General features: G+C 42.3%; 1 pseudogene; it reads left to right on the top strand.

Annotated features, from left to right (window-relative positions):
• The first annotated feature begins 628 nt into the window (after positions 1–628).
• LOC109433779 (eukaryotic translation initiation factor 2A pseudogene) lies at positions 629–3,986 on the top strand (annotated as a pseudogene).
• The last annotated feature ends 373 nt before the right edge of the window (positions 3,987–4,359 follow it).

Here is a 4,359-nt window from a genome sequence, read left to right as displayed (position 1 = left end):
AATGGGCAAAGGAAAGCTACATAGAACTCAGCAGAGTCCCCACGGCCCTTCCCTCCAAGCCTTCTGTGTGGTCCACTTCTCCCAGCCCTGCGCTCTGAGCTTGGGGGTTCAGGAGCTCTCTGGGGAAACTTGTCCCTTCCCTCTGGGCTGAATCCTAGAAACTGCTGCTGCAATGCCTCCTATCATCCAGAACTGCCTTTATGTCTCAGCACTGTTTAGGGCATCATTTTCAGTTTTCCAACCCCTTTACAGATCTTTTTCAATTTCTTCATTTCAAAGATAAATACATGGACGCAATTTACCATTGTGAAACTGGAAAATGTGAGTTCTTAAAGCAAGGTGGAAAGACAAAAGGGTTTGTTCATAGACTCAGATCCATGAAAGATCATAATTTAACTGGAGAATCTTAAGAACTTGGGCAGCAGAAAGAACAGAGGTTAGAGGCAGGAACATTCACTCAACAAGCATTTACACAGTACCTTCTGGGCACCAGGCTTCTGTCAAGAGGCAGGGATGAAGTGAAAGGGACAGAAGGTGCAGGACTTTGCGTCTCCCGCACGATATTTCTCCTGCGGTGTAAAGGTCTCCTGGATAACTGTATTTGAGTGGCCAATACACGTGACAGTTGATGGCCCTGACCAGAGGCGCCATCCTGGCCCAGATTCACAGACAAGGAGAAGCAGCCATAGAGGTCAGAAGAAAGAGCTCAGACAACTGTGAAATTTCAATAAAACTCAATTTTTAAATAAATTTATCAGATCAGAAACTCAAACAGAGAGCACTTAAGAGCAAGGAAGTGCATAAAACAAGAAAGTACTGCACTCAGCGTGTTCTGGATGGGGAGAGTTACGGCCGAGTTACGGCACAATCAAAGTGCTTTGATTGTGCTTTTAGTGCCTGGGAAAGGTTATAAATAGCCAAGGAAAGGGATTCTCCCATCTGCTGTTACACACACACAATTTTAACACTGTCTTAATTTTTCAGATGTTTCCAAAGTTTAAAACAAATGAGTTACTCAGATGCAGATGTGGAGTGTGCCAAGTTTTCACCAGCAGTGAGCTAAACACCAAAGGACTAAAAGCATGAATGTGTGAAGCAGCTTCAGGACACAAACCAGGACTCTGGCCCTTGGTGGAAAAGAGAGGGTCTCCCACTCAGACAGGCGCCTGGGAGGACAGGCACGTGAGGGAGGGTTCCCGTGGAGGAGCCTTGTTTCACTACTTGAACAGAGCACCTGGACATATGATTTTGAATATCCACTCCTCCTGGTGTGCCCAAACAGCTTCTTCCATGTGCGGGGCCCAGCAGTGAGGAGAGGGAACTCTGGCAAGTCAGGACAGCATCCTTTGTTTCTCATCCAGGCTTATCTTTCGGACCTGAGGGGTGGCAGTCAGATCTGGAGGGATGCATTCCACTTTACACTCAGTCTTAAGAGGCGCGTTCTCCAAAGGGGAGGGTCAGGGTTTAACACCTCTGCCCTGTAAGGAAAGACAGCAGGCGTGTTTGGAGGCAGGTCTTGGTGGCTGCTGTGGCAAGTTCTCTTGCTTCTCTTCCAACCATTTCCACTGCTGCTCGTACCTTCCCTGGTTGACCACTTGACAAGCTTCCAGGCAGCTCTGGCCCCAGACACTGGCTGGCTTGTGACCCACTGATTCACAGAGTTCTGCAACTGCTGTGCCCTTCCTGGCATGGCCTCCCCTTTTGCACAGGAGTAAGAGACCTGGTCAGAGGGAAGACCAGGTCAGGGACTTGCTTTTGTTTCAATCTAAATCACAAACAAGGAAAATCAGAACTTTCTCTCTCATTCAGGGCTCACCATCCCCAGGCTCTTCTTTGTCAGTGAAAAAGTCAAGCCGAGAGAGATATTTCAGGATTCCACAGTCATGCTGTCTTCCACCTAGACGTGATTCATTCTTGTTCTGGAATTGATCAAAGGAAACCTAGTTATAAACAATGCTGTCATGTGAACAGGACCAGGAGGGAAGATGGAGAAGAGATGTTCTGTGGTCAGGCGCTGCTACACCATGTCTGGGGGGAACTTGCAGCAGGATTAACAATAGAAATATGCATTTACTGATTCATTCACCTATTTATTTTTCATTCAGTAGCTATTTACTGAGCACACTGGGCACTAAGAGCTAGGGAAGGGACAAAAGTCCATTCATTTGACAAATATATACTGAGCACCTACGATGTGCCAGGCTCTGTGCTACAGGCTGGGGATCAGTGGTGAGTGAGACCAGGAAGCTCCCTTCCTTCACAGAGCCTACATTCTTCTGGGGAAGTGTTTCCAAGACCCGACCGTCAGTGTATGAACCCATCTGAGGGTCCAAATGACGCTCTATATTGAATGGATCACCATATTTTACACAAAGCACAATGTTTCCAAGGGAATCTCGGGGAAATTGCAAAATCTATACCTTTAGTAAGTGTAGGACCTTGTTTGCTAAGGCAACGAAAAAACAATAAATATTATCAATTCACTAATACTGGATTACTACACTCCTCTGACCTCCAAAGGCAGTTTGACTTATCAAAACAAACAAAAACGTGGCCTGGCAACAGAGAAGCCTTACCCTCCCACATGCATGTACCCCTGGGAGACTCAAAATGTAGTTCTGTAATGTGAACATTGGGATGTACTTGAAGTCTTTCAACCAGAAAAAAAATGCAAAATTGGTATCCATCCTGCTCAGATGGTGAAACTATTTGTGCCTGAAATGTTAGCAATGAAGCTCACTTCTTTAAAGACAGTTTTGATAAAATTGCAAGTAATTTGCATTTCCAAGAAATTAATTATTGTCTATTATCACTTGGATACAAGGGGACTCTATGCTCCAAAGAGTAAGAGTGTTCTTCCATTTGTTAGATTTTATCTGTACCCCAACTTTAGTGGACCTCACGCCGCTGCCGACAACAACCGTTCCTCTAATGTTGATAAGGTTATGATGCTACCGAATGAAAAAGATATTGCTGCATTGTAATAGCTAGAAGAGATTTGACAAGACAGGAACTTCCTACTACGTGTACAAATGATGCATTAGCTGGCAGCAAGTAGACAAAGTGCTGAATCCATTCAATTACCAAAACATAGCCCCATTTATGATATAATTTGCAATTCTAGTTCTACTTAGTTTTATGGTATTTATGGTTTTATGTCTGCCAAAGTAACAATTTCAACTTGAAATGTGGTACTGTGTTTGACTTTGGAACTGGTGTTCTAAATGCAATTTATTTAGCCCTCATAACCCCATATTAATGTTAGCTGGATTTAGAAATCTGAGGGACAAATATAATCAAGGGATGTTTAAAAATACAAACTTATTTCTAAACCAGTAACCTCTGATCCTACATATTTAGCTTGGTACCCAGATGGGTAACACATTTTGACTACCATGCATGTTCCCAGGTTGTATGTTAATATTGGGTACAAGGTCTGACATGCCAGCTCTGTCATAGCAGCCATTTATGTATGAACTGTAATATTTCCAGCAAAAACAATAGCTTACCAAGGGGTTCCAAGTGAAGTACCCAATAAGGAACATAAATTTGCAATGGTTAATAGACTCCCAGATGTAAGAAAGAAACCAGTCACCAATTCCAAGCTGGCCTGAGGAGAAACTACCCCCAAATAAGAATAGCAGGAAATGATAAGCCATTATCAAAAGCAGCCCTTAAAAATCAAAGGAAATATGAGGCTAAGAAAGCTGCAAAGCAGAAAATAGTAAGTGACAAGAACCAAGACATGGCACCTACCCTTGCGCCACAGAGTACACCATGAAATACTGTCTCTGTTAACATCTGGAGACCCTGAGACAGATGAAAACTTCAAGAGCCTAAGAAGATCTAAAAGCAATTGAACCTTGAAAGAACAAGCAGAAATTAAAACAGCTAGAAAAAACAATGAGTTGGAGAAAATTTTAAAAGACACCATCCTTCTCCAGGAGCTGGAAGCTTTGGAATTAGTTCACAGAGATTCACATTAGATTCACAGAGAACAAATTGTTAGCTTCAATCAGTGGAAACACATTTTCTGTGTTAGACCCTGTAGAGCACCCTGAATGTCATCTGCTCATCACATACCCACACTTACTGCTCATCTGTCACTCACCATTCATCCAAGCTTTGGCATATATGTCAAATTAGTTAATAATGTCCATCAATTAAATTGAATTTTCCTACCTTTCAATATATGTTATAGAAGAGAGATGTGAATTTCATAGCTAAGCTCAACAGACTAAAAGCCAAATATCATTCTTATTCAGTACTATTTTTCATGTAAATTAATAATGGCATTTTAAATTAAAATAAATAAATACATTTCATTTTCTTCCTGTATATCTTTCCTTAGAATAGCCC

This window comes from Rhinolophus sinicus, chromosome 15 (assembly GCF_057876585.1).
Source record: "Rhinolophus sinicus isolate RSI-liver-muscle chromosome 15, RSI-T2T, whole genome shotgun sequence".
Classification (NCBI taxonomy): Eukaryota; Metazoa; Chordata; class Mammalia; order Chiroptera; family Rhinolophidae; genus Rhinolophus; species Rhinolophus sinicus.
This window is presented reverse-complemented; position numbering and strand designations above follow the sequence as displayed.